We start from the raw sequence: 12,820 nt of genomic DNA on the forward strand, positions 1-12,820 counted from the left end.
TGTCTTCTTTTCCTAGGCTTTTTTTCTGTTCCCTACAGTGCCAGGAGGACAGGAAAAAGGAGATGGAAACTGGCAGGACTTAATTACATTTGTGTTATAAGTGTATAAGAGTCCAATTAAGAGCAATCATGATGAATTTTAAACCATATTTTGTCATCTAAAAAATAAAATGTTCAAAAAAAAGGAGAAAAAAATCATCTCCATTCAATAAGTACTTGTGAATATTTCTAAGCTTCAGCACAACCTTTTGTACATGCCTTCCTTTGAGCTCCACTGCTTCTGCTGAGCTTATTTGAAAGTGCCACTGAAAGTTTACCTCAGTGCAATTATTCTGAATTCAGTCTCACTCTTTATAAATGCTAATTCTGAAAGATCCTGTCCTGCTATCTGTCCTCTTTTATTCTGTCTAAACACTGTGGAGCCTAGAGCAGCATCTTGCTAAGATTCCTCCAAAGTTTTGACTCCTGGGTTGGATGTGGTCAGTCCCGGGGAAACCAGAATAGCTGTGCACCACCCATGCCCACTCCCAATACCTTTTAGCAATGAGATGTGAAATGCAACTGTAAATATTTTGAGGTTTCCCCCCTTTTAGGTTGGTACACAGCATATGACTCACTGGCTGCTGCACAGAGCCTGTGTTTGCTGTTGCAGAAAGCAGATGATACTGTTATTATGCAAAATCACTTCCACCCACCCTGGTGACTCACCAGCACGTCACCAAACAGGATTTACATCAGTTTCAAAATATATCTCCATTACCATTCCCATCTCAGCAGATTACTGATTTCTTCCTTGCACTCCTTCTCTGGATGACGACAACGCGGCCGCGTTTTCCTTTCGGAAGCAGAGCAGGGCTGGAGGCTGCTCCTGCCTGCTTGAGCTCAGTTTGCCAGAAGGTTTCACTTACAGATGGAGCAGAAACGCTGGCAAGGGCTGCCTCTCCATTGAATGACCAAGCCCTTTTCCTATAAGGGAGGTTTCCCTCTTCAGCTAAGATTTTTCTTGCTCTCTTAAGATCAGTATCATTAATTTGTATCTTAAAGAGTTGATTCACCTGTGAAGTAACATAAGGTAGCACTGATCTCAGCTTGCTGTGATGTGACAGTCTGTAAATGGTGACAACTCATGGGCTGCTTGACTTAAACAGATTAATTTGCCTCAGTCTAAAATTGTTACACTTTTTAACTCCATAGTCAAACAAACTGCAGTGGGAAGTCCATCAATTCAGGAAAGGAAAACGAAGATAATCCTCTTTTAGAAATGTTAGTTATTCTCCTGTGGTAAGACACTACCTTAGTCTTGTGGAAGCACCTGGTGATGATAGTAAATAACTAAATGCATTCCTATTTATTTGAGGAATTCTATTAAATTATGAATTTCATGGTTCTCCACTCTGGCACATTTTGTGTCTCAAAGTGAATAGATAACATTTAAGTGTCATTGAATATTTGGGCTTAAATTTAATTGAGATTGGATGGATTTGCAAACCTGAACATATTTGGAAATCTCCCTCATTTACAAACCTGTAAAAAGGCAATATTCCAGCCCTTGTTTGCTGGAAAAATAAATAAACACGTTGAATGGGACACCATGCCAGTACATCAACTAGGATATATGTATAAAAGCTAGGATATGTATAAAAGAGGTCCCTCAGAAGATCCATCCTGAGGAGTATCCCAGCTGCTTTGAGGAGGCATGGGCTCATTCAGGCTCAGAACATTCTCTGAATTTTTTAATCACCCAGCTGCTCTTTTCAGAAGGAGCTGTTCTGAGGACCAAAACACTGCTGGAGGGTATCATCTCTTTATCCATTAGGTCTATCCATGACATCCTTGCAGTGCCCAGGTGTTCACTCTGCCCCTGCTGTGTGCTGTGGCTGCATTGTGCAAGCAGAGCAGCCTGAGTCAGCTGGCCCCAGCAGAGAGCAGCAGCTGGGAGGGCACCAAGTGTTTGCTCTTTGCACGCCTGATGGTTGAGACCAAGCCACGAGCCTGAAGCTGCTGGGTCTGACCACAGCTGGATCAGTCCCAGTGCACTCCTCAATGCTTGGCTGGCTTCACACTTGGCAGCACCTTTCATGTTCTGTGTGTGATTCACCATAAAGATAGGGGAAAACCCCACAAATTTAAATAGCAAAACAGAGATTTGCAGAGAGCTCCAGGCAAGAACTGCAGCTTGAGGAGGTTGGAGACATCATAGTGTGGAAATGAAGCCCTTGGGATTCAGTATGAGATGAAGACATGTAACCTTATCTATGGCCCACTACATTCCATGGGGATCTAAGGAACAGAGAAGTTCAGCTGCTCAGCCAGAGGGGATTCAGGCAGACAAGCAAAGCATTTCATGATCCAGGCAGGATCCAGGTGGATATGGGCCTCCTACTGGCCCCATGTCTTACCTATCATCCTACCTTTGATGATCTTAAAGGTCTTTTCTAACCTAAAAATTCTGTGATTCTACCAGCAGATCTCAGCTGCCTTATTGTGTTTGAAACAGCACTGGCCACCCCTGCTCACACAGCCCTGACAAACTGCTGCTCAGGCTGTCTGTGGTGAGAGCTGAGCCAGCCAGCTTACATGCAGACATCACCATTTTTGCTGTTTAGAGCTCAATTTCACACTTTGGTTAAGCTGCCTTCTGTTTGCTAACCCCGCTCCTCCCATTCTTTTGCAGGAAATGCTTCACATCCTGGTTCCCTTGCCAAGTTATGCAAGAAGGTTGGCTACTTCAAAATATATTGCTTTTTGATATTGTCCTTTGCCAATATTTGCTTAAGATAAGACAAGGTGTTAGTAATTACATAAAAAAAATAGTTATATAAAGCAGCTGATCTGCTTCCAGAGGTTGTTGTGAAATTCACAACTATCTTCTGAAACTTGAACTTCATTGTTATGGAGGACCACTTGTTGTGGGTTTGTTGCTTTTGGTTTGGGTTTTTTTGGTTGTTTGTGGGTTTTGGGGTTTTTTGTGGAGAGAGTTGTTGTGGGTTTGATTTTTAGGTTTTTTGTTGCTTTTTTGTTTGTTTGTTTGTTTTGATTTTAATTAGGAAATAGTTCAAGATGAACAATGTATCCACAGAGTTATTTTAAACAAAAATGGATTTTGTATTATTATTATTCTCGTTTGACTATTACATTTCTTGGGGTCAGCTGTGTGAGAGCCTGAATTAGGAGTCTGAACTGTCCTCCAGCAAAGCAGAACAACAGGAAAATTACAGGTTTGATTTAGCATTTTGAATGTAATCCAAGTCTGACAGAAACAAGTGGCAAGAGATCATTAACTGAAATGGGGATGGTATGTAACCTGCTCATTTTAGTTCCAAGTTTTGAAGCTTTGAAGTTTGAAGTGCTTGAATGAAAAATGTACTTTTTTATTACAACAGCTTTTTTCACAGAAACAAAAGAGAATCCCTATCTGTCTTAAGCAATACCTTTTAATAAGGCCAACTGAAATATTTAATAACTCTAAACCTGATTTTTAAGAATTAAAAGTGGTGGTTTTTTTAAAGAATGTAAAGTTATTTTAACCTAATTATTGTATTAGTATGTTTTCCATTAGGAAATATACTAAAATAATTTTAAACCACTACTTTACAGCACTAACCACAGTAATTTTTAGAAAAATACCAAGATGCAGGTACCAAAGTCCATTCTGGTATCAGCTGGGCTAATTCTTCCTAAATAGTTTAATTATCAATTTTCCACTGAGTTTGGTCCCACTGAAAAACACTGAGTATTAGGTTTGAAACTGTTATTTGCAGCACTAATGACTGCCACAGCAGTCACAGTGCTGAACACGGTGGCAGTAAATGCCTACTTAGCATCTACAAAAAATACACCCAAGCCCATGAGGTGTGTTGGTGTTTCCACATGGCTTTAGTGCTGTCCCCTCAGAGACACAATTCCAAAAGTTTTGGTTCTTTCATCCATCTTCATTCATCTACAGTGCCATTGGAACACCTCAAATCTTCAGAGAGGAAAACGTCCTTTGCAAAAGAGCCAGCCAAAGCTCCCTCTGCCAAAGCAGGGCAAAGATGTTTTTCTAAACCACAGCATTTCCACAAGATGACAATCCCAGGTGAAGACCAGAGGGAAACTGGATTAAAAGCAACTCTAGCTGGTAACAAAGTTGCTCATAGAGATGTACTTACAAGCATTTTTCTAAATTCTTATGAAAATTTAGCCACTACAGGTGTGTCACACATTTTTAGAAACGAACCATTTTGGACAGTTTAAGTGAAGAATTCTTATTGCACCAGTTTGGTATTTGGGAAGAAACTTGTTATTTCATTCTGATCAAGTGAAATTGATATAAGCTTTATTCTTCAAAGTTATGTACCCCAGTTAAAAATATAATTGATTTACTATTTAGCAGAAAATAGTTCATCATTATTAATTTCAGATTTTGTTGCCAGCACGAATGAAAATCTGCTGTTTTACAGTTTCTCTGTAAGTGCAGACACAACACTCTGTGGACAGAATAGTTTCACTGGTGTAGAGCCAGGATCCTCCAGCACAGCAATGGTGCCAGAACTGATCCTTTTCAGATGGGGAAATACACTCAGCAAGTGCCACAATGGCATGTTAAGGCAGACTCTGCCACTTCACACCAGGCTGTGCAGGTAACAGCAGTGGCAGAGTAACAGCATCCCACTGGTTCAACACTATTTTATATGGAGAATTATCTGCTGGGAGAAGAAGGAAGCCAAAGATTCTTATTAGTTTAGAGCAAATGACAGTAAGAAATTCCTACAGGCTGGGGCTCTGCATGGCAGACATTCCTCTCTGTGCATAGATTATTCATCATGGTCTGAAAAAGTACATTTAAATTTTCCTTACAGTGTCTCTAAAGGTTCTGAGCCCTTCTAAGCCATCTGCACGCCCAGTGTATCAGTGGCAGGCTGGCAAAGCCTCCATGGTGCCACAGTGGCACTGACACCTCTCCCACACAGTCCCACAAGCAGTACAGGTCTGTCAGCTGGGCATGAACTCTCTCTGGCTGCACCTGCTGTCTATTTCCTATTGCATTTATCTAAGCTCATGATGCTTGTTTTCTTGGTTTTTTTCTGACACCTATTTAACTCTGAATTAAGTTGAAAGAACACTGACATAGCTAACTCTGATCCACAGTTTCACAAGGGGTAAGTGGAATTTTTATGGATAGTTTGACTCCAGTAGCTGGTGAAAACAGTGTCTTTTAATCTTCATTAGTTGCTGTAGCATTAGTAGCTGAAAATCCATATGTAATTTAGTATTTTCAGACTCTTAATCAGTGGAGCATAATGAGCAGATTGGCCAAATAATCAGCCTTTCCTTTGCTTCACAATACTTTGGGGCATTGGTGATGGCTGCAGCATGATGGGATTCAAGTCACAGGCTCCAGAGCCTGGTCCAGGTTGGATAAACCCTTATGAGCAGGTTGCAAGTCTCTTGTAACAACACACAACACAGTCAACAAATACATTGTGAAATATAACCAATTCTGAAACACTATTGTCCAAGAAAACAGTTTTAGTAATGACTACAAGCTTTCACAAGGGTGAATGTGGCAAGGTAAACTCTTATTTAGCTATGGGAGATGAAGACAAAAATGCATCTGAATTTAGGGCAACTAAGTGGGAACTGCAGGCACTAAACACTTCTAAGAAAACCAGGCTGTTGAGAAGAGAGGAAAAATATCACTTAGCAACATGAAAACATTCAAAAATGCAGCCTCTGGTAGTGTGGCAATTTATAAATACAAGAGGAACAAGGAAAGGGAGAAGTAGAAGAATGTTAAGAAGTGGGAAAAAAGGGGAAAATGGGAAAGTTGTAGTTGCAGGAGGACAGAGAATTAAGAGATTCAGTAAGAAACGTGCAAGGACCTGTGACAGGGTAATGAAACCAAGGTGATATGAGAGAGCAGAACAGGACTGGGAAGCCAGCAGGGCTGAGTCCCTGCTCCTGGCTGCTCTGCTGTGGGAAAGCAGGGGGCCTTACCATGTGAGATTGTCCCATGTAAGCCAGAGCGACACTTCTTACAGCTGCTTTCTCCATCATGTGTACAGGTGAAAACAGATTTCTGTTTTCCCTTAGCCAAAGGAGGTAACCAGGACATGGGAAAACAGATGGGGTTCAGCTGGACCAGCTGGCAGATCTGCTTTGGAGTGATGCTGTTGCTCACACAAGGCAAAACTAACAGGTGCAAGAGAAAGTAACTGTGTCATGATTCCCACATGTCCCCAGAGACCAGGAATTTCTCCTGAAAAGTCTGAAAGGAAAAGGCCAGGCTCTACTAGAAGTTATCAAAGTCCTCCATTTTGGGTATTTGATTTTAAAAATCTAAGTTCGTTGTGGAAATAAAACTTAGTAGCTCAGGGACTACAGGAATATTTTCACACATCAAAAAACTCACAAATCTATTTAAAAAAAGATTTAAAGGCCTGCATTAAAGTTCTACAGCCTTCATCTGCAGGATCTCTCCTGTTGCCATGGGTGTGGAGCAGGGTTGAACATTGCAAAAGAAGATAGTACAGAAGGTTGGAAGCTGAAGACTTTTGCTTTGATGGAAAGTACATGTGATCCCTCAAATTCCTTCATTTAATATTTGGTAAAATAAGCAGTACTAGTAAACAGTGTAATCAAAGAACTTACTTTTAAAATATTGAAATCTTATAATGTACCTTAAATTAGACATATACCATTTTAAGTATCAATTCTGAGTCCACCAGAATTCTCTTCCACCACTGGGACATGCCAATTGCTTCAGGCTCTTCAGAGAGAAGCTGGATATGTGCTTAGCACCACATGAATCTTTAGGGAGTACAGGGAAGCAAAACATAGTAATTATGGAGAATATTAAAAACTTCCTTGGTACTATGAGACCATGAGACCATTCAAAGACCAAACATTTCAGTTCAAACTCAAATCATTCAGCAAAGGCTCCGTGAGAGCTTTACCCCGGCAGTTATTTGAGAGCAGCTCGAGATTGCTCTCTAGAGGTGGAAAATACAGATTTCACTTCTGCAGATGATGCAACCAAAGCAACTCGTCAAGGACTCGTGACAGCACACACCCGGACAGAGTTAGACAGGAGAGATCCTTGATGAGCCTGCAGAGGACAAAAGCTAAACCCATTTCATTTCCAGAAAAGCGATAGTGAGGCCAAAACCAAACGATCAGTCCTACAATGGTGTGCACACACGCTGCTCTTTGTAACTCTTTAGCATGACAGCGCTGTCATCTGCTCAAAGCTGGCTCTCCACCACCTCCTTTGGCCCAAAGTAGTTTCCCCTGTAGTTTTCTCATTGGCTCTGTCCAATGTAGGACTGTCCAGAAGTGTCCACACAGCCACAGCTTCCCAGGTCCCACCACCACCATCCCACCCAGTGTCTCAGGGAAATACAGCATTGCAACAACCTACTCACAGACTCCAAAGAACCTCAGGAAAACCACATTCCACTCAGTGAAGCTGCAGAAATACAAATATTACACTTGTATTTCCCCAGAACCTTGGGATGTAAGCTTCTTGGTGAAACAGAAACCCCAGACCTCTGCAAGAGGAAACATTGATGATTTAGTGTATCCACAATTCTTACTATCAATGCCACGGTACAGAGAGTGAGAGAGTTCATTTGTTTATACTGAAGCAATATTAAATGATCCCAGGCAGGGATTCTATCCCCATGAAGTCAAGTGTGATACCATTTGCTTCTGACTCATCTCACCAATTGTGCTCTTAAAGATATTTAAGTCAGTATAAGATAAACTACACACTGTCTGCCTGGAAACAAACACTAAGCTGCTGGCAAATACTGGAGTCTTTCACTCTAAGAATCCAGTCCTGGTTGGGCGGAAGACAAACACTGCAATTGTTGACATAAGTGATGGACCACAATTCAAACATCCCTTCTACAGTGGGAATTCTGCCAGAAAACCACAATTAAAGTACAAAGATATCTGGGAAGAAGTTACTTTCTAAACACTTCTGAGAAACCAGACACTGCCTGAACTATATCTAATAGTTCAGCAGATCATAGATACATTTATCATTCAGAAAGCTTCCAAAATCATCAACATCTTTATGAAACCTGAATTAATATAGAGGTTTAAATGCTAAGTATTTCAGACTATTATATATTAAAAAGAAACTGAAACAAAGATCCCACATCTGCTGGTCACTGTGCATTGCTATATCCAAGAGCTATATTCCTTACAATAGAAATAACCCCAGAAGACAAGTGCTTGAACACTGCAGAGGCCTCCAGTACCCTCTGCTCAAGAAAAGAATTCATCTCAAGAGCACCTTATCAATGTTTATTCATACTGGTGGGAGGGTGTAAAGAAGAAGCCTGACTTCTCAGCGGTGCCCAAACAGAGACAATGGGCACAGAGATGCATCTTATCCTGTCTAAACAGAAAACAGGTTTACTACCTGGATGTTTGAACGCCAGGGAAGATTGCACTGAGAGGGTTGTGGAGTATCCAGTCTTGGAGATTTTCAACCCCTCACTGGACACAGTAGTGAGCAATCTGTTTTTCCTGACCTTGCTTCAGGAGGGAGGACTCAATGATGGTCTTCAGGTATTGCCTGCCAACATCAGCCACTGCCAAGTTGTGGTGTCTCCTTAGTGCTGAGGTGAAGGGAATGAACCACCCTCCGCTACCCATTGGCAGTGCTCTTCCTAAGGTGTGCTGCTGGCCTTCTGCACTACAAAGGGTCATTGCTGCCTCATGCTCAGCTTTGGCAAATGGAGCCCTGGGTCCTTTTTCTGCAAAAAACCTTCCTGGCCAGTTGGCTACCAGTGTGTACTGGTATGTGGCCAATCTGGTATTCTTCCTCAGATGTGGGATTGACATTTCCCTCTGTTGAACTTCACAAAGTTCCCATGTTTCAACTTCTGCAGTGTACTGAGTGCCTCTGAACAGGGACCATTTGGCATATGAGCCTCTCCTCTCAGTTTCGTGTTATCAGCAAATTTGGTGAAGGTGCACTGTCCCATCATCCAGGTCACTAATAAAAATGTTTAAAAATACTGGCCGCAGTACTGAACCCTGGTATATACCAGTAGTAGCTGGTGGCTTCTGCATGGACTTTGTGTCAATGATTACAAACCTTTGGCCCCACAAATTCACCTACTTCTCAGTCCACCTCACCATGCATTTACCTAGTCTGTAGTCCATCAGATTGCCAATGATGCTACAGGAGACAGCATCAAGGGCCAAGATACACAAACAGCTACTGCTCTGCTCTCATCCACTGATCCGATCATCTCATTGCAGAAGTCCATCAGGTCAGTAAGGCACAAATCCAGACTGACTACCCTTAATCACCTTCCTATCCTTGGCACAGTTTACTCCTTCATCCTTCCCAGAGATCAAGGCCAAGCTGCCCAGACCTCATCAGTAAATCTGGGTTAGTAGTTCCCCAGATCCTCCTCTTGGACTTCTTCAAGACAGAGAGATGCTTATTTTCTTCCAACAGGTTTGTCGTGGTTCATTTTCCTTAAAGTTCACTGAAGTCCTCTCTGACCTCAGCTATTGTGATGCTCCCCCATACCCTTTCCTGTTCAGTAAGGAATTACTAGGTCTGCTTAACTGCCCCTCCTGCCAGCTCCTGGCTGCACATTCCTACTGCCTCTCCCCAGTTCCCTGCTCATTCTTCTTCCCAGTCCTGGTGATTCCAGAACTCACTGCAGGTATTGCTTTGTCACACAGTTTCATTACTAAGTTTTATTGGTGAGCTTTTAAATGGCATCCATCAGCATTTCAAGATCTATGTTAATTTTACTAAAATACTAGTGCATTGCTATTGTAGATACTTCTGATACACAGGAGAAGAATCTCCCCTTCTCAGACTTTGACTACAGACTGTAAATTGTAACAATCCAGTTATGTCTGCTTTTCCTATTAAGACATAAATCATCTGTTGTTACTTATATTATAAGAAAAATAACATTCCCATACTCCTCACATTCCAGAGTGTACTATGTTTTTCATTTCTTCCACAAATTACTTTCTAACCTAATCACTTGCCATGCTTCTTGGAAACAAAATGAAAAATTTCCATTTCTACACAGTTTTAACTTTGTTTCAGTTGCCAGGAATCTTTGAAGAACCACAGAAATACAATAAACTGTAAAATTATGTGGTTCTGGTTCTAACTTCTCCCTATAAATCATATCTAACAGACTGACTAACTAATCTAACTGACTCCCAGCTCCGGTATCCAGGAATCTCTCTTCATCACTAGAAAGGTCCAACAATATCCAGACATCAGCTATTCCAGGCTGGTTACTAATATTTAATACTCTGCCATTTTCCCTTGTTTTAAACAGCAATTTTGAGTCTACTCAGCCACAAGTAATGCCAGACTAGATACATCACTGAAAGGAAATGCACTACAGGTTATTTATTTACCTGTAGCCCACAGAGGGGACCACAGTGGAGCAGGAACTGTCCTGCAGCCAAATTAGAGGTCTGTGCCAGAGCACAAATCCACACTGCAGCCTCTGGAGGACCCAAATCAGACCAGGGGAACAAGCCCTGAAGGAAATGTGACTCACAGAGGATCTGTGCTAGACTAGGCTTACTCTGAAGGACTGCAGCCTGTGGAAGGAGCCATGCTGGAGCAGGGGAAACGTGTGAGGGGGAAGATAAAGCAGAGAGGAATTATCATGAACATTTGACCATAACCTCTATTCCCCATCCCTCTAAGCTGCTGCACAGAAGGACAAAGGTTAGAAGTAAAGGAGTTAAGCTGAGCCTCAGGAAAAACAAAGGGGATGAGGTGCTTCACTTTTTGTCTGCTTCTCACAAACCAAATCTTGAACTGGCAATAAACTCCTGCAACTCCAACTCTCCCATCTTGCCAAAGCCTAGCCTGTTTTGCCTGTGACAGTAACTGGTAAGCAATCTCTACATCTTTATCTAAAGCAGGAGCTTTAGCAGCCTGTTTTCTCCCCTGTCCCATCAAGCAGTAGTGAGAGAGCAGCTGGTGGGTAACTGGCCACCAGCCAAGGTCAACCCACCACAGCCTCCAGTGAGCATTTCCCACATTCAAACTTGCATCCCTTGCCTCTCCTTATTGCCATGTACCTCTGAGAAGTTTTCAGGCACCTCAGAAGGCTCCATCTTCTCTGTATCCTCTGTTCAGGCAGTTGGAAATATCAGTAAAATCTGCTCTTTGCTTTTCCCATCTCTTCCCCAGCATGGAGAGAGACACGATTGTCCCAGGCAGTGTCACATGCTCCACCTCCCTGACAAGCTTGGGTAGCTTCCACTGGACTTTCCATTGTGGTGCTCCATTTTCTCGCATTATAGAGCCCAGACAGGACTCTACAGGTGCCAAATACTGGGGAAGGATGGCTACCCTCTAGCTAGCAGCCATCCCAGGAGAAGGCTGGCCACAAGCACAACTAGTTTCCCATGAGCAATCCCAGCTCCTTCTCTGCAATGCTGTTTCCTGCCTAGTCCACACCCAGCCCACACTGGGGCATAAGAGTTTCTCATCCCCCAGCACTGAACTTGGCAATTCTCTTTGCTGCAGTCCCTGCAGGGCCTGTCAGCCCATTTCTACAGAATTTCCATATCTCTCTGTTTTTCAGCATATTAACTGCTTCCCTCACTTTGGATGGTGATGTCATTCTATTGTCCACCTGCCCTTTGCCTCCATTCATTTCAGAAGGATCTAAGGCTGATTGAGCAAGCACCAGTATCTTGAGCAGGGTGAAATACACAGCAAAGCATTTCATACAGCACTTACTGAAAACCCAAGCCCTTACCTGCACTTGTTTGTAGAACAGCTTTGAAAACAAAATCAAAAGAGAACTAAGGTGAAAAACAGAGACAACAGTTTAGCCTGATTTCTCCTGTGATTAGAGAGGCAGGACAAAAAACCTCTCTTTACCTTTAAGCAGTGTGTACATGTTATAGTGGGCTCAGAACCAAGGTGACAACCTTTGTGAGCAGCAGTAACAAAAGCCAGTGGAAGAGACAGAGCTGAGTGATAAAAGGGAAAACCTCTTCCACTTGGGCACACTTTTAACAACCTGGACAACAGACTAAACAGCTGTTATCTTCTGTAAGGAATTGAGAAGTGGGAGAAGCAGAAATGTGACCTCGACAGGACACCTGATCTCACTATTTCCCTTTTTGTCTATAAAAACGGGAAGAAAAGCAAACATAACTTTACACAACAAATATTTTCATAGATGTCAAACCCTATCAAAATCAGTAGCTAGATGCAACTCTTGCACTCAAAACCTAGACTTCCCTTTTAATAATTAGAGATATCAATGTAGGCATACAAAGTTAGCCAGTTCCTCCAAGGTGCTGCTGGGTTATGATTAGAGAGTCCACAGCTGAAAGCTCTATAGTGCTTGGAGGTCTGATATTTTCAGTTAAGGACTAAATGAGAAAAGAATCCAGTGGTTACAGTACTTCAAATACTAATTTTGATAAATCAGAACTCCTCCAGTCTCACTCGATTCAAGTCAGTTTTAAACAATACTGCAGCTTTTACTGCGTATTTAGCTACTCAGACAGGTAGAATATTTGTAATAGCTAGTACTGAAATAAACAACTTCTCTCTGTCCACATTAGAAGGAAGCCATCATATTCCCTGTATGGAGAACAGATATTGCAAAAAAAAAAAAAAGTGAGCATCTAATTGTACAGTGCACAAAGCTATAAAATTTCTCAAGCTTCAACTGACTGAAAAGAAAGAAGAATTACCAAAATCCCAGCTCAGCCTAGCTTGTTATTATCCCAGCTTGCCATCATCTTCCCAGTGATTGTCTCACATCTTTTCTTTAGAGTTACAAAGATACAAACACAAAAAA

Source organism: Molothrus ater, chromosome 1 (assembly GCF_012460135.2).
Source record: "Molothrus ater isolate BHLD 08-10-18 breed brown headed cowbird chromosome 1, BPBGC_Mater_1.1, whole genome shotgun sequence".
Taxonomy (NCBI): domain Eukaryota; kingdom Metazoa; phylum Chordata; class Aves; order Passeriformes; family Icteridae; genus Molothrus; species Molothrus ater.